The 27,575-nt window shown below is 46.7% G+C and overlaps 1 long non-coding RNA gene across 3 annotated transcripts; it reads left to right on the forward strand.

Annotated features, from left to right (window-relative positions):
* The first annotated feature begins 17,020 nt into the window (after positions 1 to 17,020).
* On the forward strand, positions 17,021 to 24,692 carry LOC102547938 (uncharacterized). 3 transcript variants are annotated; one of them, XR_010054303.1, is made up of 3 exons: positions 17,021 to 17,526; positions 18,128 to 18,226; positions 20,421 to 24,692. It is a non-coding gene; the product is annotated as an uncharacterized LOC102547938 (long non-coding RNA). The 3 variants fall into 3 exon arrangements; XR_010054304.1 differs by having other exon boundaries at positions 17,021 to 17,367; XR_005488546.2 differs by having other exon boundaries at positions 17,021 to 18,226.
* Positions 24,693 to 27,575: the final 2,883 nt, after the last annotated feature.

The raw sequence follows: 27,575 nt of genomic DNA on the forward strand, positions 1-27,575 counted from the left end.
CTAGGAAGTCACTCATCTCAGCCTGCCTGGGTCTGAAGTGGAAAGGATTCTGCAGAGGTCAGGCACACACTGCCTCCAGGCCAATGGTGAGGGATAGCCGGGCCTTTCCTGGGGCCTTTAAAGGCCACAGGCATCAGAGTGGTTAGCTAATGCATCAGGCAGCCAGCGACTCTGCAGCAGAGGGACCTGTCCACGGGGGACTGCGGGCTGACTGTCAGCCTGAACCACTCATACACAAGGAGACCCAATGCACTTGGAAGGCAGAGACAGGAGGATTGCGGTAATTCTGAGGCCAGCCTGAGCCAAGTGAGGGTTTGTCTCAAACAACAAAAGAAGAAGAGAATAAAGGGGCAGGACAGGAGGGAGGGGAGGGCAGAACAGGAGGGAGGGGAGGGCAGGACAGGAGGGAGGGGAGGGCAGGATAGGAGGGACGGGAGGGGAGGAGTGGAGGGAGGGGAGGGCAGGACAGGAGGGAGGGCGGAACAGGACAGGAAGTGTCAGGAAGGGAGAGTAAAGGGGAGGAATCTGACTTTTTTGACTGTTCCCAGTGGGGCACTTCAGCTACACCCTATAGTTCACAGCCTTGGTGATTATTTATGAAAAATGAACATGCAAATACAGCATTTAGAGACTAAAGAGACAAACATACCAAGTATCCTGGTATTTTCCCCTTGCCAGGATCACATGCCCACCACTTACACCTCTATCTAATAGACATGTCGACAGTTTCTTATAAACATTTTATTTTCAGAGTGATTTGGGAGTTTTGTGTGTTTGTGACCAAGGGAAAGGCTCCATATTTAGGCGTCCTGGAAATGATCGTGGCAGTGGCCCTGGCAATGGTCCTCCTAAGCCCTTGGTGCTTCCCCCACACTGAGGCACCTGGTTCCCTCCCTGGAGGTAGGACTCTAGCTTGTCTGTTCTCCACTGACTCAGTTTGGTTTCCAGATCATTATTATACAACTTCATTTCTGACATTTTCTATTACACTGTGGTATCTAACAGGTGAGTTTGGGTCTTAGATATTTTAACCTATTCATACTTTCAGAAGAATACTCTAGAGGTATTTACCCAGAGAGAGTATAAATGTTCTTGTTTCTTTTTCAAAAGAACATTTAAGATTTATTTATTTTGTGTGTATGAGTATTTGCCTGTGTGTACACATTTGCACCATGCGTGTGGCTGGTGTCTAAGGAGGTCAGAAGATGACTTCAGATCCTCCGGACCTAGAATTACACATGGACATGAGACACCGTGTGTGGAATCAAGCCAGGAACCCTGGAAGGGCAGGCCGTGTTCTGCTCTAACCACTGATCCATCTCTGAAGCCCCAAGGTCTTTGTCTTCTAAGATGTAGTCCTCCTGCCCTGCAGTGGTGGTGACAGCGTGGGCACCTATCTTTATCCCCAGCACTCAGGAGGCAGAGGCAGGCGGATCTCTGAGTTCCAGGCCAGCTTGGTCTACAGAGCAATTTCTGGCATAGCTAGGACTTCACAAAAAAAAAACAAAAACAAAAACAAAAAAAAAAACCAAAAACCTATATATAGATAGACAGACAGACAGACAGACGGGATGGGTGGGTAAATAAATAAATGATAAATGGATAGATAGATAGCTGGATGGATGGATGAATAGGCAGACAGATAATGGATGTGTGGATAGATAGATGAATAGATAGATGATGGATGGATAGATAGACAGACAGATATAGATGGACAGACAGACAGATATAGATGGATAGATATATACATAAGTAGTCTTCCTGGAACTATATTATAGAGGCAGAACTTCTGGTTTCAGCCATGACTTCCACAGCTTAACAAGACTCACAGGAAGCCCCAGTGGGCATCGAAATAGGACGTTCTAATCTAGCAGTCAGTTTTGCTCAGTGGCTTATTCTGCACAATACGTATGTGTACAAAAGTGTGTCAGGTACACTCTGAAGTTCTGTGTCAAACAGGAAAAGCAACAGTGAAGACCCAGGAGTCGAGCTGCCTTCCCCACTTCAGAGTCCTGAGGCGTCATCACACCAGGCTGGCCTCCAACGGCAGCAGTCCAAGATCAAACATGAACCCCCTGAGCTGGGCCAGTGCTGTTCTTGGTAGTCAAGTTTAGACGAGGATGGGAGCATAGCTCAGTTTGTAGAGTGCTTGCCTAGTGTGCACAGAGACCTGAATTCCATCCCGCGCACCGTGCAAAGCAAGCGTGTGTGCTGACACTTGCGTGCCGTCCCAGCACTTGGGAAGGAGAGGCAGAAGCATCGGGAGTTTAAGATCATCGTGGACCACAGAGAGAGTTTGAGACCAGCCTGGACTACGTGAGACCATGTCTCAGAGATAGCTAAACTTAGTGGGTCACAGAACGAGCTCAAAAGTCACAGTCTGGAAGAGACTGGCAGGAATGGGAGGGGGGTGACTAGAGGTGGGAGGAGGGCACACGTGGAATTGTCAAAGGGCAAAATTAACTGACGAAACCTTAAAAACAAAACAGTAGTTAAAGAGAGCGTAGAGTGGGGTTGGTTGGTAGGGTGACAGGATGGGCTAATCTGCCTTGGGAACAAACAGGGAGAGGATGAAAAACAAGAACCCCACAGAGCCACTGCCCAGCTGTGCAAGACTCAGCGCCCTGCCCGCCCCAGGTTCACTGTCTCTTCCCGGCACGGCCCAGGCTGTCCATGCTATACTCTTCCTGACAGCATGGAGGCGGCTGTCCTGGTGCAGACTGCACGGAAGAGACATTTCCCTGCACCTGCGTGTCTGTGGGCGCCTCCGGCCACATCCCGCAGTTGAACCATTGTAATGCGCTGACCTTCCGCAGACACCATTCACTCACAGGGCTCACTGGTCCATCAGACAGCATCCTGGTGACATTCTTCCCAGCCGCTGGCAATGGCCTTTAATTCATCTGGTATTTACCCAGGGTGACGCCTCCTCTGGCTATAACACCTTTGTTGGTGTGAGCTGAGCCTGGTTTATCTTCTGCCCCCCTCACCTTCAGGGTTTCACACCAATTTGTCAGCGCAGAACACTCTCCATCCATTTTCTGTTTGTGCTTTTGTTTTTATTGTTCTCTGGTCAGTTTCTGTCTGCCCAAAACCTCACTGCAGCATCTGGACATCAGCATTTCCAATTCTAGGTCTTTCTCCTGGACAACCTTTGTGACAGAGTTAGCCTGAAGGCTTGTAACAGGTCACCATGGTGGTGAGCTGGTAACCAGACGTAGAAATCACAAGAAATTTTATACTAGAATCTTTTTTTTTTTAAAAAAAATGACATTTTCAAAAATACTCCAAGATATGTGACTGTGTTTGCATCCTTTTCCAAAAAAATCTTGGCATGAGTTCTTGGGGAAGAGATCACTGTTCACAGTCTTTGAAGGTAGATCTGGGAATCAAAGCAGGGCCGTGTAAGAGAGACCATGGGTGTTCGTGAGGGGCCGTGAAAGACTCAGGATTCTTGCCCTTCTGACTAGAGCCTTTTTGGGGTCACTAAATGTTTGAAGCTGAGAGGCGGTATTCTTATCTAGGACTAGTCATAGAAAGTTTCTTCTGGGGCTTGGGGAGATAACTCACTGGGGAAAGCGCTTGCCTTGTGAGCATGGGCACATGAGTTGGATGCCCAGAGCTCAAGTGAGAAGCCAAGTGTGGTGGTCGGTATGTGCTTTGTCATCCCAGTGCTGTGGAGATAAGGCCAGGGCAGGCTCGCCAGTCAGCCTAGCCTACTTGGCTAATTACAGGTCTGTGAGAGACCCAGACTCTAGAAACAAGGTTGGGGCTGGAGGGATGGCTCAGTGGGTGGCGGTATATACTGCACTGGAAGAGGGCCAGAGCTTGGTTCCAAGCACCACATTGGGTGGTTCATAACCACTTGTGACTCTGGTCCTGGGTGATCCGATACCTTCTTCTGGCCTCTGAGGGTATGCCCATTCAAGTACTCAAATTTACACTGAGACATATGCACATAATTAAAACTAAAAATAAAATCTTTTTTTTAATCATTGTATCTGAGGTCAGTGGATTAGGAAGCCCCAGCAGTGGGGCACAAATGTCTCCTGATAACCGTGAAGGGAGGGACTATAGACTAGAACATTGATCACCACCTGCATCTCCACACACCCCAGACGGCGGCAGCTGGCTCTAGGTTCTCACAGGCTGCATGAATGAGTGGGTGACCTTGAGTCTTCCTACCTACGAAGGAGGCTGGGAAATGTCAGTTTTCACTGTGACCCACAGAACACAGTGATGCAGAATTCTAAGTTTTAGTTGATCGCGTCCAACACATTGATGCTTGCATACACACCAGCTGTGTCCAGAGAGATACTCCAAGGCTCAGCTGCCTCAAAGTATTTGCCATGTAAATGTGGACTAGAATTTGATCCCAGAATGTACCATAAAGAGAGCCAGGCATGGTAGCATGCATTTGTAATCCCAGGGTTGTAGAGCCATTACCAGTTAGATCCCTGGGGCTTGCCGGATAGCCAGGCTAGTCAACTTGGCAAATTCCAGAACTTTGAAAGGCCATGTCTCAAAAAACAAGGTGGGCGGAACTTGAGTAACAAAACCTGAGGTCAACCTCTGGTCTTCACGTGTTTGTATATAAGTGTGCGCACATGTGTGCACACACACATATATACACACATGCACGGACACACACATGCACATACACACAGGTACGCACGCACACACATATGCACACACATGTGCACACATATGTACACATGCACATACATATGCACGCACACACACATGTACACACATGCACACACATGTACACATGCACACACGCACACACACACACACACTCTGCATTGACTATCCCTAACACACTGAACATCATCACTCAGCAACAAGTGCACTGCACAGACCTGGTTATATAGCCAACTGGAAGCTGGCTTCACTCCGACTCTCAAGGATCCACTACTTTAAGAAATGACCAGAACTCAAGGTATGGCTTCTATTATCATGGCGTTCGGAACGGTAAGACAAGCTATCATCCACAGGAACTAGCTGAAGATAAGCCGGCCCGGACTTTGTCCTTCCTCCTGTCTCTCTGACATCTCAAAACCCTCTCGCTTCAAAGCCTGTGCATGTTCCGTTGACCACAGTTTCTGCTTGTCTTCACACCGACCCCTGACTTTGGAAACTTAGATGAAGGTGAGAACACAGAGTGAAAATTGTTTGGAAATAGATTTATTTCCATAGTTTGTATTCAGTACTCTTTTTTTTGCAACTGTAAGAAAAAAATCCCACAGGTGTGGTGTGTGTGTGTGTGTGTGTGTGTGTGTGTGTGTGTGTGCACATGCACGCGTGTGTGTATTCTCCACTTTGACTGACTGTTGGCCACTCTGAATAGATGTGGGACGAGCATGTCATGACTAAGCACCAGCTAACTCCAATGTGCAGTTTGCCACGTGTGACTGAAAGTTACTGTTTGGCCTCTTCTTGGAGGATGAAGAGACGCTGGGTCCTGTTACCAGAAGACCACATTCTTTGTTTCGTTTGAACATTAACTCAGGCATTGTTTTGCTTTTCTCGTGGTTTTTCCAAATCTTCGGGTCTTTGAAAAGGTCAACTGGGCCCTGCCAGAATGTGCACCCTTATCCAGTGGCTGGAAGGCAGTTAGTTCAGAGTCCTCAGAGTTCTCTCCACACCACAGTTGGCATGCTCTGCCTCCTTCAGGAGGCCATGGGGACTGGATGCTGAACTATGGAAATGGCTTTCTGTGAGCAGCATCTGTCTCCCCTGACGAGTCCTGGGGCTGTGCTGGCACGCTGGCCCACGGAGCGCCCTCAGCCTTGTAACTATCTGCCTTCGCTCCAGCTGTTACATCCCTGAGGAAAGCAACCTTTTCCAACCCACGTCTCGGTATGAACGCCTTTAAGTCTTCTCTCCATACTGGTTGTCAGCGATAAGTTTGTGCCCTTCGTGTGGTGGGAATAGGGCTGCCAACATTGCCTTCTGAACCAAAACGGTGTAGAATATAATTCTGAAATTATGTAAAGACTTGCTATAAACCAGTTTTGTTTCACTGGGCCAGGGCTGAAGCACCAGATTTTCAAAATACGAAGGCGATTTGGTTCTGCAGCCACACATGACCACCTGATCAGTGACTACAGTGTGCAACTTGTCTCCATTTGCCCAGGGGTTTCCTGATCTTGAACTCAAAAGTCTTGGTGGAAGAGGAGAGTGCATAACAAGGAAACAGAAGGGCCTGGGAGGCAGAGTGCTGGTCCTGCAATAATGAGGACCCGACTTCCTTTGATCCCCAGAACCCATTTTTTAAGAGTCCGGGTAAGGCATCACATGCCTGTAATCTCAGTACTTAGAAGGCAGAGACGGGCAGATCTTTAGAGCTCACGAGCCAGCCTTTCCTGATTGGTGAACTCCTGGCCAGGGAGAGAGGCTATGTCAACAAACACGGTGAGCAACACCTGAGACTGTCCTCTGGTCTCTACATTCATCCATATACGTGTGCATACTATACTCCCAGAAATGAACACACACAGGAGTGCATACATATATAAGCCTACATACACACACACACACACACACACACACACACACACACACGAAGTTGGGGTAACTGGGAGAAGAAAGGAAATCTGCGGCTGGAGGCAAAGAGTATACGCATGGGGAGAGAGTGAAGTATAATAATATGTAATTCATATAATAAATACAACATATATAATAAATATGAATAATTAATTTGTAGGCTAGGCTAAAAACATTAAATACCCTGAGGGTCTCAGGTCCCAGATGAACCAGTGCCCTAGTCTCTTAGCCTCTTAGCCTCCTGGTGAAGATCTGAGTCACTCCCAGACTTGTACCCACTGTGAAGAACCAGCCCTCCAGCCCTCGGCTCCTAGTTTAAGCATTAGTGCACTCTCGAGCCACAGTGGGACTAGAGCTTGAGTCTCTCAGAACCATCACAACTCTCCCCTGTCATTGTGGGAATCATCAAATGGCTCAAGGAGACACTGAGGTGCAGGCTGACAAATGTCGGTGTGAGATCACTGCGTGGGTCGGGAGGATGCCCTGCTCCAGCGCCTGGCTGGCTTCAACTCCGCTGCACTGCTAAGACCCCTGGAGTTGTTCTCATCACAACCCCAAGCTGAGAGCGGAGCCAAGAACCACCTGCTGGCCATATGCTCTCTTCAATGTGTGTGTTTTGTGAATTTTTGTTTATTTTAAACCATTATCACCTATGTAAAATTCATTTTGCAAAAGAACAGATGAATCTGTCTCAAGTTCTAGCTACTGGGACTGGGTCTTTCATGTGCCTGAGTGTGCACATGCGTGCACGCAATTCTCTCTCTCTCTCTCTCTCTCTCTCTCTCTCTTTCTCTCTCTCTCCCCCTCCCTCCCTTCCTCCCTCCCTCCTTTCCCCTCCAATTCTGGAATGGGGACCAGGGACCTGCATGTGCCAGGGATCTTCGGGTGTTATTAAGATCCACTGTATTTGTAGATTTTTTTCCTATATGTGATTCTTCTCACATTTCATATTTCTACAGTAAATATGAATGCTATATTGACATATCTATTTCACGTGGCTCTGTTCTGCTCTCCCCAGGATGCCCCTTAGTTCCTTGTCCTATGCTGAATAAAGAGAGAAATATTCAGGTCGAAGGATTCCTTACGGTCTAACCACCGTCTCTGTGAAGAAGTTCTGCTCGCTGGCTTGCTTGGTCCCAGACTCAGTTAGTTCCCTTTCCTAGACCTGACAGGCTCATCTCCCCGCAGTGGGTCTGACTCTTCTCCATCAACCAACAACCATGTCTGCAGGCTGGTCTAATGGAGGCATTTCCTCAACTGAGGCTCCGTTCACTCAGACGGCTCTAGTTTGAATAGAGCAAATGCCAATCGGAACAGCATTCTAGCTGCAAAATGTAATGTCTACAGATACTGCTGCAAGTGAGAAAAGGAACTGAGGCCCCGAAACCTGGGAACTCCCGGAGGAGAAGGAGTCACCTGTCTAACACGAAGGTATTTGTCTTACACTCTTCGGGCCATAAACTTTCATCGTACAATGCGCACAGAAGTTGCAGGAGGCAACTGGCTCCTTGTTCAAACTCATCACCGTTTGAGCGGCTTGATAGAAGCAACCCGCCCATCTGGAGCTGAAGGAAGAGAGATGAACAGATTTTCAATATAATTATTCATAAGATGTCAGCTCTCATAACGCTGTTTCTTGATTATCCGCCGACCTGAGGGGTCTTGCTCTGCTCCCAGAATAATGTGTGACACGTTGGCATCCTGCTGGTCAGCAGTGACAAGACATTCCGGGGGTGGGAGGGGGCCTGTCGGGCAGGGCAGCCTGAGTGTCCTTTGTCTATAGTCCACTGGGAGGTTTTTCAGGGTATTTGGGGGGGGGGTGGACAAATGCCTTGAAGGTTAAGGGTCAAAGATCCTCAGCACCGAGTACTGGGAAACAGGAGGCAGACGACGGGTTCTCTTGGTGGACTCACTAGACATCAGGTAGGAAGAAGGATGATAGGCCTGTAATCCCAGAACTACAGAAGCTAAATTGTTACTTCCACACGGGACTAATGCCTGTTGTCTCTCTGTTTATTTAAGAAACTTTACTTGTATGGCAGAGTTTATGGCCCAAGAACTGTAAGACAAGTAACCCCGTGTCTCCCCTGAGAGATCCTCAGAGAGCCACTGGGCCTCCATTCTTTTTTTTTTTCCCAAATCAACCAAAGCTACACTTGATTGAAGTCCAGTAGGTTATCCTACCACAAAACTCAATCCGGACAGACACACCGTGGAAAAAGAAAAATCGCCCCCCAAAATTCTAGGAGGAATCCCAGAGGAAGCTAATTATTTCATCTTTTACCCCTAATTATTTGTGGTATTAGTGTCCTGTTTGGTTTTACTGTTGGTTGACACAACCTGGCATCACCTGCTAAAATGGTTTTGGTGAGAAGTGTCCCCACGGGCTCAGGTACTTGAACACGTGGTCTCCAGTAGGTGGCGCTCTTTGAGGACATTGTGAGATCCTCCTGAAGGAAGCGAATCACTGGAAGGCAGCTTTGAGAGAGGATGGTCTTGCCCCAGTCCCAGCTCTCTCTGCTTTATTCTTGCAGTTAAAGATTTAATTGCCCAGCTCAGTTAAAGATGTAATTGCCCAGCTCCCTGTTCCTGCTGTCATGCCTCCTTGCCATGAGGGGTTCTCATTCCTCTGAAACTATAAACCCAAAGCAAAAGCAACAACAGCAAAAAAAAAAAAAAAAAAAAAAAAAAAGCAAAAACAAAACACTTTTCTTCCACAAATCCCTTTTGGTCGTGGTGTTTTATCACAGCACCAGAGGAGTAATTGATACACCTAGGATCAGATAAACTCAACTGAAGGACTGCCCTGTAGCCATGTCTGTGAGCAGTGGCTTTGACAGGTAGTTGATGTGGAAGGGCCCAGTCTACTGTGGGTGGCACCATCCCTATGTAGGTCTGGACCACATATAAGAATGGTTCGGCATGAGCCAGTGAGTGAGCCAGTAACCTGTGTTCCTCTGTGATTTCTGCTTCAGTGCCCACCCTGACTTTCCTCAACAGCCTGTGACCTGGAAGTGTAAGCCAAAATCAACCTTTTTGCTCCCCTAAGTTGCTTTTGGTCACAGAGCAACAAGAAAGCAAACTAGAACAGATAGTGTGACTGTTTCAAAATCAAGAAGACGAAAAAGAAAAGATATTGCAGAAACCAATTTTAAATCCTACCCCGTTGGTATCGTAGCTATGTGATACTGAGCAGGCCACCTAACTCTTCCGAGCTCACTACGTTAACTGTAAAAAGGAAGTCATACCTTGCAACAACACTGATCTCAAATGGGATATCTCTGTCGAATCCCTCCCTTCAGGGTTTAGGGAGCCATGTGAAGAGGAGGTGGAAAGATTGTAAGAGCCCATGGGGATTGGGGGCACCAAAGAAACAAGACCTTTAAGGCCATAGGACTGACACACAAGAACCCACAGAACCCGTGACAACACGCACAGGGTCTGCCCCAGCCTAAGCCGAGTGGGAACCAGCACTGAGAAGGGAAGTGAACACAGGTTCCCATCCCACCCCAGAAGCTATCTCCCATTGATAACCTCTGCGAATGAAGACTCAGATCTCCCCGGTGGAGTGTCACTGGGTACACAAACCACACTTCAGAGCAGGCCCCACGCCCAGCAGCAGATAGATGGCCAACACCAAACGAACTCAATGGTGTTTTTGGAAGGGTTTTTGTCTCATAAAACTTTGTCTGGGCTTTTTACTTTTTAACCTTGCAGTTCTTTTGTTTATATACCATGGTTTCCAGCTTTGTGATTTTATGAGATTTCTGTCAGTCAATGGCTAGACAGGCGGGACTTTTAGGATTCCTGGGTCAGGGGAGGAGGAAAAGAGAGAGATGTGCCATGCCAGGAGAAGGAGAGGAGAGACACCATGCTTGACAGGTGGGGGACAAACAGCATAGCAGTCACATAGGAGTCGCAGGGTGGGGGACAGAGAGCATAGCAGTCACATAGGAGTCGCAGGGTGGGGGACAGAGCATAGCAGTCACATAGGAGTCACAGGGTGGGGGACAGACAGCATAGCAGTCACATAGGAGTCGCAGGACCGTGGCCCATCGGGGCTGCATGGCCTGGTCTAGGGCAGCAAAGAGATTTTAGTAAGGAGTAACTCAGGAATGTTGGAAGGGGAGTGGATTAGTCATGCAGAGGTTAGGAAGTGGCCCAGCCATTGAGCTGTTTGAGGCATATAAAAATATAAAAGCTGGTGTGTGTGTGTGTGTGTGTGTGTGTGTGTGTGTGTGTGCGTGTGTGTGTGTGTGTGTGTGTGTGGTTGGTGAACCAGAACATTGGGGTGGGTAGCAAGGGACACACCGCCACCACTCTGGATCAACTGAGTAGATCAACTGGGTATTACAACAAATGCCTTTTTGTTTTATAATGAGAGAGAATAAAGAGGTGTGGATTTGGATGGACAGTGAGGTGGGAAGGATCTGAGGATCAAACTCCAGGAAACTAGAGAGAGGAAAACTGGGGGGAGAGGAAACTATGACCAGACTATTTTGAATGGGGAAGGGGGGTGGTTGGGGAAGGGAAACATCCTTATAGAAGAAGGGGGAGAGGGATGGGATGGGGGTTTATCGATGGGAAACCAGGAAAGGGAATAACACTTGAAATATAAATAAAAAATATCCAATAAAAAAGAAAGAAAAAAGAATATATTGTGTGAAAAAATATATTTTTAAGAAAAAGAAAAAATAGTTCATAACACCTTGCAAGGCAGTAATAAGAACCAAATGGGGTATGGTATGCAAATGGGGTATGGTATGCAAATGGAGTATGGTATGCAAATGGGGTATGGTATGCAAATGGAGTATGGTATGCAAATGGGGTATGGTATGCAAATGGAGTATGGTATGCAAATGGAGTATGGTATGCAAATTGGGTGTGGTATGCAAATTGGGTATGGTATGCAAATTGGGTATAGTATGCAAATTGGGTATGGTATGCAAATGAGGTGTGGTATCCATAGAGATACATTCAAAACACATTATTAAATTATTAAATTACACTTCAAACATGTTTAATTGAGTTTTGTTAAGTACCATTTTTTATGAAGTATACATGCTTTTAGAGGTAGGTGTGTTTGTGTGTGTGTGTGTGTGTGTGTGTGTGTGTGTGTGTGTGTGTGCATACACGTGCCCTCAGATGCCAGAAGAGGGCACCAGAGACTCTGAGGCTGGACTTCTAGGCTATTTTGAATCACCCCAGGTAGAAGCTGGAGTTGTGCCCTGTGCAGGCACATTCCTGCAGGTGTGAATTCTGCCACACTCCCTGCCACGACAGATTGTGTGTGACCTCACGCCCCAAGCCAAACTGAATGTTTCCACTCTTATGCAGCCTCTCATCAGGCATTGGGTGGTTTGCATCCCAGGGTTTCCTAAAGCCTTTGTCACACGCTGCCTGCAGACAGGACAAACACGAATCACACAGTCGGAGCTGTTCTTAGGGGTATAGATAGATGTGTTCATTACTTTCTCATTGCTGTGCCCAAGTACCTGACCCTGGTTCAGATTTGTGGGTCCAGAGCTGGAGAGATGGCTCAGGGCTTAGGACCACTTGCTGACCTTGCAGGGGACTGGAGTTTGATTCTCAGCCCTCACTACCGCGCCTGTAACTGCAGCTTCAGGAGATCCAATACCCTCTTCTGGTCCCCTGTGGACACCCACGTGCACACACACACACACACACACACACACACACAGACACACACACACACGCACATTTGAAATACATTTTAATTTTTAAAAATTAAAGGGTGAATCTCTGTGATTGTTTCTGTCCTTGGTTAGTTTCTCATGTGTTCCCATCCAATATGTCTTATCCCATTGGCTGGTTTCATCCAGATGCGGACCCTGAGAAAAAGACAAGTCATTTATCTTGGAAAAAATGCTATGGGTCTGGGGAGTGACCTGGGAAAGGAAGAAACCCCTTCTGGGGTGTGTTAAGAGGGGGTGTGTTAAAAGGGGGTGTGTTAAGAGGGGGTGTGTTAAGAGGGGGTGTGTTAAGAGGGGGTGTGTTAAGAGAGCAGATCTTCACTGTACGAGCCTGTGTCTCTGTTCCCCTGGGAGATAGATCCCTGGGAGATGATGCAGGACACTCCTTACCTGGCCCATCTTGTCATAGGGATTCAACAAGCAGGGAGCACCAGTGCTAAGAAGGGGTCTTGTGTGACAGTATCACCACTGTGAGGACGCCTGTCACTCCTGCTCCCTAAGGCAGCCTGACTGAGGAATGAGTGGTGTCCCGTCACTTTCGGCATACTGTGTTGGGTGGATGCAAGTCACAAGTCACGTGCATACCCTCAAGGAAGACAACGCACATAAGAGTGTACAACGGGGACTGGGGAGCTGTCGGGGATCCCCTTGGGGTCTCTCCGCTGCACATCCACAGCGAAATTCGCGTTTGCTGCCCCTGCTTTGTATTGCCTGTTATTATTATCTTTGTGTCACCTCAGTAAACGTAAACCAGAATGAGGACTCATAACAGACGCCATCCTGGGGTTAAGAAAACAGCTCGGACTCGACAGTTCTGTGGTGACAACAGCCCTGTCAGGCCTCATTACCGCTCGCACTTAGCACGCATTTAACGTAGTGAAATGTGATGGCCGCATCACGGGCAAGCTGAACTGATGCTTTTAATTTGGAGGTACAAGCTGCGCGGACGCCTCTGACTGCTGGCTAGACTTGGGGCTGGGGCGCCATACTCCCCTTCATGTCTGCTACCAAGAGGAAGGCTTTGTGCTCTCTCCTTCCTGAACCTTCCAAGCTGGTGTGTCCTCAGTAGTAAGAACTATCATTAGACATGGGCGTCTTTTCATTTCTGTCAGATGAGGTTTCGTGTAAACTACCAAGACAGAGAGGTGGCACACTCAGGTTCTGGAGCTCTTAACCAAAATCTGGCTTGCCTAAAGAGTTGAATTAAAGACCTCATAAAGGTCCATGGGCAGCTCCTCCATGGCGTCACCTGAAGGTGAAAATGCTCTCCGTGCAAGCAGCTGTTGTTTCCTGCCTCCGTGCCTGCCTGATTGAAGGGTCTCTATGAACTTCCCTGCAGTTTTAAATGTGTTGTTTATGAAGTCAGACCGTGAGAATTTTGTGACTGGAAGGAGCCCTGTAAGACAGACACCGCCCAGAAGCATCTATGGATGACGTCTGATGTCCCCGTGTAGGTGTGCTTGGCAACGCCATTGACGGGAGAGGTCGGCGGACTCTAAAACTGAGAGGAGACTCAACTCCAAAAGCCACAGGAACTGTTCCCCAGTCTTTGTGTCAGGGGTCAGCTCAGGTATGCCGCAGGTGGCAGAGCCACAGAGGATTGGTTTTTGTTAGTACAATTAGCCAAACGTTTTAGTAACCAACTGAGCGTCACTCTGGTGCTTACTGTGAACCTAACTGAATTAAGACATACAGGCAGGCAGTGGTGGCTGGACTCCTTGATCGCAGCACTCAGGAGGCAGAGGCAGGTGGATCTCTGAGTTTGGGGTAGCCCGGTCTACAGAGTGAGTTCCAGGACCCTGTCTCAAACAAACACACACACAAAAAAAGAATTAATTGTCTCAAAGGAGCCCCCCTCGAACTCACAGCCTACACCTGACATAGGCTGGTCCAGACATTCAAGCTAGTTGGACATAGCACACTGTTACGTCATAGAATTATGAAGATGCTGCTTTTTCTTGTTTTGTGTCATTTTTAACATTTTATTGTATTTATGGGTGTGTGCACATGACTTGAGATGCCCTCTAGGACCAAATGGGGGCCTTCGAGGTTGGGTCCCCCATAAAGGCAGCGTCCACTGCTGGCCAATGAGCCACCTGTCCAGGCCCTTGCTTTGGTTTGATTTGCTTGCTATCCATCGGGTTTGGACTGTTTTCCTGGCCAAGTGACCGACTTGTTATCGGTAGCTGTGAAGTTACCGGTTGATGTGTTTTCAAAGACAATGGCCTTCCTCAGAAGACTCGTGGGTCTGGATGTTACCTGCGGGGCTGTTTTATCATTACATTTTCACTGGATACACACTTGGACAGAATTCAGTTATACAGAAATGCCATTAAAAACTGACTTTTTTTTTCCAGTACATTCGTAGGCAAGAGAAAGTATTACGGCTATTTCTTGACCTCAGCTGGCCCTGAGTTGAATTCTGTCTGTCACATACCACACAGTATCAACCAATTTAAACTCTCTGGGACTCTGTTTCCCTAATAGTATAGAATTCCCATAGTCGCTGCAGGAATTAAATCAAACCATCCACGCAAAATGCTAAACACAAAACAAACACCATTTTCCATTATTCTTGCTACTGTTTCAAATAAGCTAGAGCCAAGACCCAAACTAGGGACACGATCATCCTTTAAGGTTAGTGAGGAGGTGCTGTGTGTATGATATAAATATCCTATAATCTATGTGTCTGCATAAATGCTGTTTCCTATTGAAAACAGAAACGGAGGGTCTGGGAGGATGACTCAGTCAGCAATGTATTCATGATACAATCGTAAGGACCCAAGTTCAATCCTCAGCCAGGCTGCTGGGTTCTAGGTTCTCAAGAAGTAAGTGGAGAGCAGTGGACACCGATGCTCAGAGTTGGCCTCTGACCTCCGAGTGCACACACATAAACACCACGTACACATACAAGCCGCAAAATGCATTCTCCCTACTTCAGTATATTACATGGTTTAACATATAACAAACAGAGAAGCTGTTACAAGGCACACTGTTCTTCACATGCCCTTCTTCTGGAAATGGTTTGATGTGCCATGCCGTGTACTCTTAAGTGGAGTTCCCACAGACGCCAGAAGAGGGCATCAGATCCCCGGGAGCTGGAGTTATGGGTAGTTTGAGCCACCTGACGTGGTACTAGGATTTGATCTCAAGTCCTCTGCAAAAAGCAGCCCGCACTCTAACTGTTGAGCCGTCTTTCCAGACCTAACATTTCTTTCTTATATCTTTAAAACCTGAGTGAGGCTGGGTAGTGGTGGCATACACTTTTAATCCCAGCACTCTGGGGGTCTCTGTCAGTTTGAGGCCAGCCTGGTCTATAAAATGTGGAAATCATTCTACCTACACAGAGAAACCCTGTCTCAAAAAAAATCATCATCATCATGGTCATCAACATAATCATCATAATACTAAGGCCTGTATAGGAAGAATGAGTCAGCATATCCTGACTGGCACCCGCAGTGACCCACACATGCTTAGCAATTGCTTCTGCATTTACTAATCCTCAAACCTGCTTGACACCTGGAGACAAATGACGACAGAGGGTGTGAAGAGGCCAGCCAATCAGATAGTGCCAACTACATGGAACAAGCAATCACGGACCAATGGGGCACGGGTGGGGGGTATAAAGGCACACCCAGAGCCTCTTCTCACTGGCTCCTGGAGTTTGTGTTGTTGATCGTGGACTTTCTTATTCCCTATCCCTAAGAACCACCCCAAGGAGCAAGGGTAATAAGACTGAGTGTGTCAAACCCAAGCACGTCTTTTTTTTTTTTTTGTAGGAACGATCTTTTATTGGGGGAGGGTTCATCAACCCTTCCTCAAGGCGGCCAGCACATTGCTCAGCTCCTCCCACTTTCTCTTGGCGCAGATGCGCATGCCCACACTCTTCCTGATGAACCTGAGTGCGCGCTTGTCCTTGGGCACTTTGAGCACATCTTGGCCCTACCACATTTAAGGTGCTCAACAGCCTCATGTGTCCCGTAGTCGCTACCTTAAGAGCTAAGGATCTGATACGGGTTCATAAAGATCTTTCTGCTGAGAGTGGCAAATGTGCTTGCGGGGAATTCACAGACACCTCTCAGCTTGCGGGGAATTCACAGACACCTCTCAAATTTTAGCATGCATGAGAGTTACCTAGTGCTATGATTGCCTCTGACTATAACTTGACAGGACTAAGGATCTCCTGAGAGAGATGCTTCTGGGCTCCTGAGAGGCTGTCTCCAGAGAGGACTAATTGAGAAGAACACACATCCTCCTAGTGTGTGGCACATTCCAACGGCTGGCTCAGCTATAAAGAGGGCCAAGAAAAGCAGTCATATAAGCCTACCGGCCTCTGCTTCTTCCTGAGCTTCTGCGTCCACGGCAGTTGTTCCTGCGGTGGCCTGCTGGCACCAACTCCAGCCTCTTAGGCCTTCTGAGGAGTGGGTACTCTCTGTTGAAGTTTTGTCTTTTACTGTTTATTGTCATGCTAAGTGTTGGCCTTCAAGATCTGGAGTCTGCAAGTAGACTCTGGGACCCAGCAGCCCCCAAGTTAATTCTGATTAGTGAATAAAAATGCCAGCAGCCAATAGCTAGGGAGAAGAGACATAGGCAGGGTTGAGTTTTTCGTGGGCTTGGAGAGGGGAAACCACGAGGAGGGCAAGCAGGAAGGAGCCACCTTGGAAGAGAAAGAACCCGCAAGAGGGAGAAGGATAGCTGAGCATAAAAAAATGCGGCTCACCTGCTTTACGGCTTACCTGCTTTACGGCTGGCTCACCTGCTTTACGGCTCACTTAAGAGCAGCCCAGGCGGAACATAGAAATTAGTTAAGTAGTAACTCCGAGTTATTGGTAGGAAAGTGGATTTTAACAGCATGGTAGGAGGGTAGGCAGTCGCTTAGCTACTGTGCTGCCTAAGGCATATTAAAATGCAAAGGCTGTGTGTGTGACTTTCGTCTGGGAGCACAAACCATTTTAGATGGGAAGGAACCCAAATAGTTTTACTGCAGAGAAATTCCCCAGGCCTTTGGTGCTGAGCTGACTCTGCTTGGCGTGCTCAGCTGCTCTCAGGCTCTCAGCCTTTCAGCATGCAGACAGCTCCTGCTGGACTACTTAGCAGGATGTATGTAAGTCAATCTAATCTTACCCCCTCCACACCCCGTTTGTAATATACGCTCACCCCGTGGTCCTATTCTGTTCTAGCGCTAAGCAATACACATGAAGAAAACGGAAGTTCCATGGTTGTGTTCTTCTAGCAAACGCTGAGGGGTGCACATAAAGGACAGGTTAGAAACCGGTAGTTCTCAATCTCTGATCTGTGGGGCCTGAGTGTTCATTTCCAGCTGACGTTCTTGGACCATGAACCACAGCTTCTGTTTTGTGGGTGTCAGGTCTTTCTCTTTGCTTCACTACCAAATATATGGTTCCCAAACAAGAGAGACTAGATGCAGCTGTCTGGGCCAAAGAGACAAAAATGAAGAGTGTTTTCTGTATCACTGACCAGTCCCTGCTTGTGCTGGCCTTGCACACTTTGAGTCGACACGGCTGCTCTTGGTCTACTCTGCCACGCCTCTTGTGGGGCAACTAGAAACTAAGCCTGGCCACAAGGGGACTCGGCTTGCTCGTATTTGCAAACCTGGTTTGGCACGCCTTGCATCCTGGGCTCTCTGCTTAGACAGCATAGGCTCGGGTGTTACTTTATGTCATAGTTACCTTTGACTGTCAGCGTGGCAAAACTGGGAAGACAGGATCTCAATGCAGTGGTGTTGACGAATTTAATTGATAACTTGTCCAAGACCAATCTAGTTGACTAGTGTCCTCCCTCATGGACCATGTTTTGCTATTGGTATCACCCGTATTCGGGCAATGTATTGTTTGTATAAACAGGCATCTTCGGGTCAATTCACGGGTCAGATACTCTTCATGACTTCTTCACCATTGCGCAGTGATGATGAATGATGACGATGGAAACTGAATTAGTCTCAGGTAATGGGTTTAGTGCCTCCCATGTTGTTTCACTCCAACATGGTTCCATTAATTCACCTGCTCTACGGCTCGCCTGCTTTGCTTTACGGCTCGCCTGCTCTACGGCTTGGCCCGGCTGCTCTACGGCTAGGCTGCTCTACGGCTCGGCTGTTCTACGGCTAGGCTGCTCTACGGCTCGGCTTGCTTGCTCTACGGCTCACCTGCTTTACGGCTCACCGTGAAGCTTCTAAGTGATTGTCAAAGGCCTCGGAAATTTTCTTACTCTGTTTGGCAGAATTCTTATGTAAAAAGTTTCTATTCAAAAACAACAAAACACAAACAGTTCTATCCATGCTTTCTTCTAGACGATAATCCTATCTTATTTGAGATAGGTTCTGCTTTTTAAATTTCAAATTACAGATAGGTCCTGTTGTCCAGGCCTGGAAACCCAGCTGCTCAGGAGGGTAGGACAGAGGGATCCCAAGTTCAGGTCTTGCTTGGGCTACAGCATCAGTTCAAGGCCAGCCTAAACCATATTTTAAGACCTTGTCTAAAAATTTAAAAAGATAATAATAATTATAGTGGTAATAACAGTAGGTCTAGGGATGTCGGTCAGTTTCGGTAAGTTTAGGTCTCTGTAACTCAAATGGAATTGATTAGTTAACTATAAATTACATAGCTGAAACTAGGTTGACAGCTGAGCCGCATGCTATTTCTCGGACTTTGCCTTTGGTTTTGTTTTAACCCAAGGTCTCAGTACATTACCTCTAGTTGTCTTGGAACTCGCAAGGATCCGCCTGCTTCTGGCTCCCATGGGCTGGGATTACTGCTGGCATGAGCCACCAGGCCGGGTTGATTCTTAGTTCTTAAAAGGAATTCATTAATTTTAGGAAGGAGGAACTGGATCCACCTTTTACTCCGCTTCCTAGAATGTGTGAAGTCAGATTTATTCCTTATATTGCTGTCCCTGGTTTTCAGTGGTCCTACTAATTTTCTTTCACTTTTCTATTTAGTAACTTCATATTTAAAATATATATATATTTATTTATTTATTTATTATATATAAGTACACTGTAGCTGTCTTCAGACACACCAGAAGAGGGCATCAGATCCCTATTACAGATGGTTGTGAGCCACCATGTGGTTGCTGGGATTTGAACTCAGGACCTGTGGAAGAGCATTTTCAGTTTTTCTGATCATAATGTATTTATTGCTTTCTAGCCTTTCAAATACTTAAATAAAATGCTTGTTTGGTACACAAACTAGATTTGTAATATTTAAAAATTCAAAGTCTCTAATGGGCCATTAAACTTGAACAGCCATTAAAATTTTACAGTAAAACTTTCTTAGCAGCCAGTAAACAATTCCTGCGATCTCACTGGAATATTACTTTGCGATGGCAGTAAACAACCATCACTCACAGGGTGACTCACAATACCCGAAAATAGTATTCAACATAAAGCGGAAACACAGCATCCTTTCAGTAAACACTACTTACAAGTTAGCTAACTGTCCAGTTCTGGGTGTTTTCTAATGAGCAAATGCTACTGTTGCACCGACAGTCTCGGTCAAATTTGTTACCTTTCTCATGTCCAGTTAGCTAACTGTCCAGTTCTGGGTGTTTTCTAATGAGCAAATGCTACTGTTGCACCGACAGTCTCGGTCAAATTTGTTACCTTTCTCATGAGTCAAGGCAAACTAACTGGCTCATACCCTGCTTCAAAGACCGTCTGCTGGATTGCTCCGAGGAAGGTTACAAGTATCCAGACAGACTTACCATAAGAAACAAATAGACCTCCCAGGAAAGCACAGAGTAGAGTGTGAACCGCATCAGTTTGGTGGCCTTGCCCTCATGACTGCAGTCATCTGAGCAGCAACCACACGCTGCAGTGTTGGAGACATACCTGTAGATCTGAAACCACCACATAGCAACAACCGAGACTGTTGATATCATGAAAAAACAAGTTAACCCAGACACATACTTTAGTCCAGCAATCCGGAGGCAAAGCAACTGGATCTCTGTGAGTTTCAGGACAGTCTGGGCATTGCAGTAATGCTACATACGTGATCACCCTCTATGTGATACTCTGATTTTTCATGTCTATTCACCTATCCTGAACACATGTTTTCACTAATTTATAGACTTAGAAGAAATATTCTAGGTACTGTGCTTTGGCTTCTTTTGTCACAAAACGTTTTCTTTCTCTTTTGACAGGAGAGGGCCTTTGAAACTGAGCCTGAGGATATAATCTGAAGTAGCCTAGGATAGACCATGCAGCCAAGGATGCCTCCTCTTTCCACCTCCCAAGTGCTGGGTTTACACGTGTGAACCACCACCACCATGATGTGCCTCATATAGTACCTCCAGGCGCGTGATTTTTCAGATGTGCAGCGTAGGGTTGGAAGACCCTGAGGTGAAAAGGGAGACTCAAGAACAGAAGATGGGGCAGTCAGGGCTGAGTAGATGCTGTGGGGGGCCAGCGCAGTGTGGAGTCCTCAAAAAAAAAACAAAAAAAAAAAAAAAAAACCAGGAGCAGGAGGGTTCAAGGAAACAGTCGAGTAGAGAGGGGTCCTTGAGTATCCACCACCTGCCCTGCATTTAATCTCTGCTCACATGAAGCCAGGAGGGTTGCGTCCCTCCGCAGCCCCAGCAGCTGGGAGACAGGCAGGGACTCTGACAGGATGCTGCCTCAAGATGATGGCCAAAGAGAAGAATTTGCCCAGTAAATGTAAAGTCTCTGAAAAGAAATTGAAAATTAGATTTTACTGTTCTCCTGATTTCTCCTAAATCTGGCTTTTGCTTCACACTGCCCCCCACAGAAACCTACCTCCCACCGACTTTTGTGAAGTGTCATGTATTCTTTTTACTAAACTAGAATTGAGATTCAAAGAAGCCTTTGATTTCAAAATCGAGAAGTTTCAGTTTGGTTTCATATTTAGGTTCAGTGGGTTATAGGAACTCAGAACAAAATGAAAGCCCTAGAGAGCTCAAGCCTCCATGTTTAGGACAGACAGGTGTGTCAGCCCTCTTTCCTCTAAATGAGAGTTACATAATCTGACTTACCTGCACATGGGTGACATCAACGTGGTGCCCCGACTATGATATAAACAAAAACGGAGGGGAGAATTTGTCATCTTATGTGAGGACTTGGGAGAGTCAGTCCTAAATTGACGCTGGCGTTGGTATTTGCAACTCTAGACTGCACAAGAACAAGATAAGCAAACCATGCACAGGGAGCCGGTGCCTCAACAGCCAAAATGGTATTGCAGAAGGCAACACGTTCCCATCTGTCCCCCCTGGAACAAAAGTTCACCCCAGCACAGTGCAGTCTTCCTCGACTCCACACAGCAGCACTGGAAGGGCCAGTGTCCGTTAAGCCAGTGTGTGTGTTAAGCGAGGTGGATTATGCCCAGTCAGCGATGCCCACATGGCGTCGCTGGGAAGATGGCTAGGCATCCCTAAGCAATGTCCTCGGGAACCTATAATGGCATGGCTACCATGAATGGAGTGCAACAGGCCGATTATCTGAAGCCCTAAAGCGTCTGTTCAGAGCAACCACAGACAAAGGGAGATGCGTGAGAACACCAACCAAGATGTGGTTTGAAACACCAATCCTTAAGCACCCAGAAAGCCCAGCCCATGGAATTAAACATGTAGAGTTGACAAGGAGCTAAAGTCATACATGATCAGGCATCAAAGAGAAACAGAATGTGAGAGGAGAGCTCAGACCTGCAGGCACATACAACATTTTCACTTATTAGCAGCTGACGTTTCATAATGGGACTTTTGAGAAAAGGTCTCATGTATCCCAGGCTAGCCTCACAGTTGCTTTGTAATCAAGGATAACTCCGAAGTTTTTAAATGTTCTAATTTGGGGAAGCTTCACATGCCACTAACCTGAATAGGAAGGGAGAGCCACTCTAAATTACATACATCGAGTATATATAAACTTACAGATGGAATGCAACTTTGGAAGTTCAGAATCAGACACTCAGGGTGTTTTGCCCTGTCAGATCCTGAAACAGCTCCACACCGTTCTTTGCACACACCCCAACCACTCCAGTGAAACCCTTGCTCTGAGGCAGCCCTCTTCCCTTTCCGAATGGTTCTGACTGCGAAGTGGGCTGATCGCTCAGGTGGGAAAACACTTGCCTTGCAAATGTTTAGACCTGAGGTGGATCCTTTGAATATAATGTAAAAGTCAGGTGCTGTGGATTCCAGAACTAGAGAGCCAGACCGTGGGGCTAGGCTCTCTGGCCAATCAGCCTTGCCTAATCAGAGTCCTAGGTCCTATCAAGAACTTGTCTCAAAAAAGAAGGTGGGTGGCTCTTGCAGAATGACAGCTAAACTTGCCCTCTTGCCTTTGTGCATGCACGCACAGGCACATATGTGAACACACACACACACACACACACACAGAGAGAGAGAGAGAGAGAGAGAGAGAGAGAGAGAGAGAGAGACTATACTTCAGAATCTGACAGGTGGCCAAATAAGACAGGCGACCACAGATCAAAACCAAACTGCCTGCTGGCTGTGCTTGGGGAAGTTACTTCTCTGGGCCTCTATTTTCTCCCTTATAAATGATAAATACAGTTGCATCTGAGCTCTGGCTTTTGAGACGTCAGAACAGAGAGTAAGTGCTGGGGACCGTGGGACCCCGATCCTGTACATTTCTTATATTAGTCTCTCCTCATCTGGTTGGCATTGTTGCCAGTGCCCTTTTGAAAACTGCACTCTCAGTATGAACTTGTATTTCCTGTGTTTCACCCTTACATTGCAGAATTCAGGCAGCGACTCAGAACCAACACTGGCTCTGCTTATTCTAATGCCTAAAAGTTTATCTGCATGGAGAACCTTCGATCCCAGATGACAGCATGGGAATTAGTTTCTTTTCCTTTGTTTTTGTTTTGTTTTGTTTTGTTTTTTTCATAAAGCTCAATTTATATTGAGAACTCCTTCTCTACTGAGTAGCAAAGAATTCATCGGGATGATTTCAGTGTAAGCTTTTCCCCAGAGTTGCTTCAGAAGTCTGGAGCCATATTCCACAAAACTCAGAATAGCATGTTGTTTTCTGTGAGTATTCTGCAGTGTTGTGGCTTGATCATGCTTGGCCCATGGGAAGTGGCACTACTAGGAGGTGTGGCCTTATTGGCAGAGATGTAGCCTTGTAAGAGGAATTGTGTCACTGTGAAGGCAAGACTTTGAAATCGCATACATACGCTCTAGTCTGGCCAACATGATTCAGACCTTCCTCCTGGCCACCTGCAGAAGACAGTCTCCTCTTGGCTGCCTTCCGATCAAGATGTAGAACCCTCGGCTCCTCCAGCACCATGTCTGCCTGCACATTACCACGCTTCCCATCGAGATGACAATGGACGGAACCTCTGATCCTCTAAGCCAGTCCCAGTTAAATGCTTTCCTTTATAAGAGTTACCTTGGTCATGATGTCCCTCCACGCAATGGAAGCCTCACTGAGACATACACGTTGCTCGTCCAGATGCCCTGCTCCCATCCAGTCTTCATTCACAGATTACTGACAGGCTAGTGCTGCTTTCTTCCATTCCACCATGTCATTCCCATCAAGGACCATACAGTGCCCTCTTTACTTAAACCTGAAACTGCCTACTGCTTGCTCTGAGACATTGAAACCTGGGCTGTGCTTTGGGGCCCTAAGACCACCTGATGCTGGAAAGTGGTGCAAGAACACTAGAGCATCCTTGTGGTCATATCGCTGATACACTAGGCTTCCCCAGCAGGCTCCAGGGAGCAGACAGGGGCTCCTGAGGCACCGTAAAGGACAAGTGAATAGTCTTTGCTTTTCTATCTCCAATCTCATCCAACATGGGCTTTCTTGGCCGATGCCCTCTACCCCTGGGAAGTCACAGGTATGTATCACCAGTCCCCTCTTAATCCTCAGTGCTTCAGGCCACAGAATGCATTTGTCTGTCCTGAGGATGAGGGGGACGGAAAGTCTTCAAACTATGCCTAGGCCCACCTGAAGACTTGACCACGTTTTGTTGTTGTTGTTTGTTTTTTGAGACAGGGTTTCTCTGCGTAGCCCTGGCTGTACTGGACTCACTTTGTTCACCAGGCTGACCTCAAACCCACAGAGATCCTCCTGCCTCTGTCTCCCGAGTACTGGGATTAAAGCCCTGCACCACCACCCCGGCTCTTGACACTGCTTCTTCCTATGATGCCCTTTCTTCCTCGGGGAGATCATTCCCAGCACTTCGAGCTGGTTATTGAAAGAACAAATGGAGAAGCAGAGGGGTGGCTCAGAGGCCAAACCGCTTGCTTCTGACTCTGTCAACCGCAGTTCAACCCCCAGGAGCCACAGGGGTGGACAGATAGAACTCGACCCTGCCAGCTGTCCTCTGCGGTTCATACGTGACTCTAGGTGTGTGCACCCCACCCCAGGCTAAATAAATGGGATTTAAAGCTAAAGGAGAAAATTGTAACAAGAAATAAAAGGAAAAGGTGTCAGAACTATGAGTTAATGGGAGTCAATCCTATGTCAAAAAGTACTTTTTTCTTTCCTCATTTATTTTTATTATTTTGGTTTTTTCATTTGGTTTATTTGTTTGTTTGAGACAGAGTTTCTCTGTGTAGCCTTCGCTGTCCTGGAACTTGCTTTGCAGACCAGGCTGGCCTCAAACTCACAGAGATCCGCCTGCCTCTGCCTCTGGGTTTAAAGCAAGTGCCAGGATTAAAATTGTGCATCACGGGGCTGGGGATTTAGCTCAGTGGTAGAGCACTTACCTAGGAAGCGCAAGGCCCTGGGTTCGGTCCCCAGCTCCGAAAAAAAGAACCAAAAAAAAAAAAAATCGTGCATCACCACACACCCCAAAAAATGTTTTCTTAATGGCCACTGCTATGTTTGTAGTATTTGAGCTATGAAGTGCTTAAAGATGAAGGAGATTCGAGTCTTATCTCCTACCACTTGACCGCATCCAGTCCTGTCCCTTCCCCCTTCTGTTTTGTTTCCTGGACATTCAGAGACTATATTCTTGCAAATTTTCTACCTGCCTTCCTGCTTTGAATATGCTGCCCCTCAGTCCCGTGTCCATACACATTCTGAGACGTAAGGCTGATCGTGTCCTTTCACTAACAACTTACACATTCATTCTCCTCAGGAGTCCGGAGAGAAGACTCAGCTAAGAGCACACTCTTACAGAGGGTTGGCGCTAGAACCCGGCACCTACATGGTAGCTCACAACCATCTTACCTCCCATCCCAGGGGATCTGACACCCAATTCCGACTTCCCAGAGCACCAGACACACAAAGGGCAGTCAGATGTATATGCAGGCAAAACACCCATACACATCATTTATATATATAATTTCCAGGATAAATGGAAACCCAGTATGATGCTTGAAAATATCTGTTCTCTTACTTCTGAAAACCATTCTGTCAGGTGTCGTTTATGATCTCAGTTTTGTAAATGAGTAAGTAAGTAAAGGCTCAGGAATCTTAAACCATCATGACTAAAAGCAGAAATCTAGGGGGAACTTGGATTCAAATTAGCTTTCTTATCTTTAGGCCCACTGATTCTAATATTAATGTTCTGGTCTCGTTAGCAAAGTTTCCATCGGGCTGGAGAGATAGCTCAGCCATTAAAGTCTAGGCTCACAACCAAAAATATACGAGTAAAGTTTTCATCTCAGAAAATGGAATGTTCTGGGATAAGTCTATATAGTTCCCCTCCCTAACTCGCTGCTGTCATAGAGAAGGGAGGAGAAAAGAGAGAACACTTACCCGGGTGGCCAAGCCTGTAAGTCATTGGAGCTTTCCCTGCCCACTGGTGACAAAATGCAAGCTCGGAGACAAGGTCTTTCAGCTCCTGCGCACCGTTCCTGAGAAAACATAAAGGGAATCCTGGTCTTGCGCATGCTCTGTCCGCACACCGTAGCGAGGCAGACCCATCCCCAGCAGACTCACTGGAACCGTGTGCTAAGTTATCCAAATGTACCAGGCAACTTCGCGTGCTCGAAAACTTTAAATCCTGACAGTTGATCACGTCTGCAGGCATCTGTAGCTGAATGGCGGTTCACAGGCCAACCTCAGAAACACCAGAGTAGCTTATAACACTTCGCTCATTTTCTTCCCCAAGTGGCTTCAGTATCTAGTTGGACTTAATGGTTTTCTTCTCACTTTTCTTCGGAAACCCACGGCTCTTTTTAGGCAACCCCCCCCCCCGTTTTTTTGGCCATGAGCCCTTCATATGAACTTGAAATTTCTTCTAATATCATTCGCTCCATGACAACTACCATGCTGACCTTTGTGTGTCCAGAAAATAAATCCAAGATCCTGAGTATTCAGTGAAAGAGAAAAACATTTAAAAACAAAATAAAACAAAAAAAAAAAAAAAAACCAGAGCATTTTATCTTTGAGAATATTTCAAGTTAAAAAAAAAAAAGATTGATGTTTTACTTCCAAAAGATAAAAATACTTCAGGGGATATTGTTGGTGGTGGTGGTTTGTTTGTTTGGAAGGCTTTGTTTCGTTTTGTTTTATACCAAACCAGCCTATCTTCACATCCCGTGTGGGTCCCCCCATTACTTGGTTTTCGCCACTAAACAAGCTGTCCACGTTTTGTTGTGTTTCAGCCTGTTTCGTTTAGAGTCCAGGTCTCCTGTTTCCCAAACTGACCTTGAACTCCCTCGGTAGCCAAGAGTAACCTTGAATTGCTGGCCTGCCTGCCTCTGCTTCCCCAATGCGCTGGATTACAGGTGGGTACCACCATGCCCGGCTGTCCTGAAATAGTGATTTTCAGTGTAGGGCTTTAAACAGACCTGTAGCTACTTAAATACTTAAAATGTCGTCTGCAAAAGACTTCAATCCCAGCACCGGAGAGGCAGAGGCAGGAGGAACGCTGTGAACTCAAGGCTAGCCTGCTCTGTACAGTGAATTCCAGGTCAGTCAGGATTACATAGTGAAACCTTGTCTCAAAGGAACACAAGTAAAACAAAATAAAACCATTGACGGAAAAACCCCACCTAAAAGGAAAGCTATACCATGGTCTTAGATTAGTTAAGATGTCCCGAATGTGAGTTACCACTTCAATGCAACTGCAGTGGAGACTGCCCTGACTTATTGAGAACCATCAACACCCTGACTTAAAACTAGAGAACTAAGCCTACTGGGTTGTAGAGCCTATTACAAAGCTTATTACAGTCAATACAGAATAGATTAAAGGTCTAAAGCCCAAACCAAAGAACCACTAGAAGAAAACGGGGGAAAGCTTGTTGATACCGATGTGTGCAATGGCTTCTTGAATATCATATAAAAGTTCCCACCACAAAAGTGTCACTAGACAAACTCTCATTGAACTGAAAAGCTTCTGCATGGCCAAGAACATAATCCCCGAG

This window comes from Rattus norvegicus, chromosome 8 (genome assembly GCF_036323735.1).
Source record: "Rattus norvegicus strain BN/NHsdMcwi chromosome 8, GRCr8, whole genome shotgun sequence".
Lineage (NCBI taxonomy): Eukaryota > Metazoa > Chordata > Mammalia > Rodentia > Muridae > Rattus > Rattus norvegicus.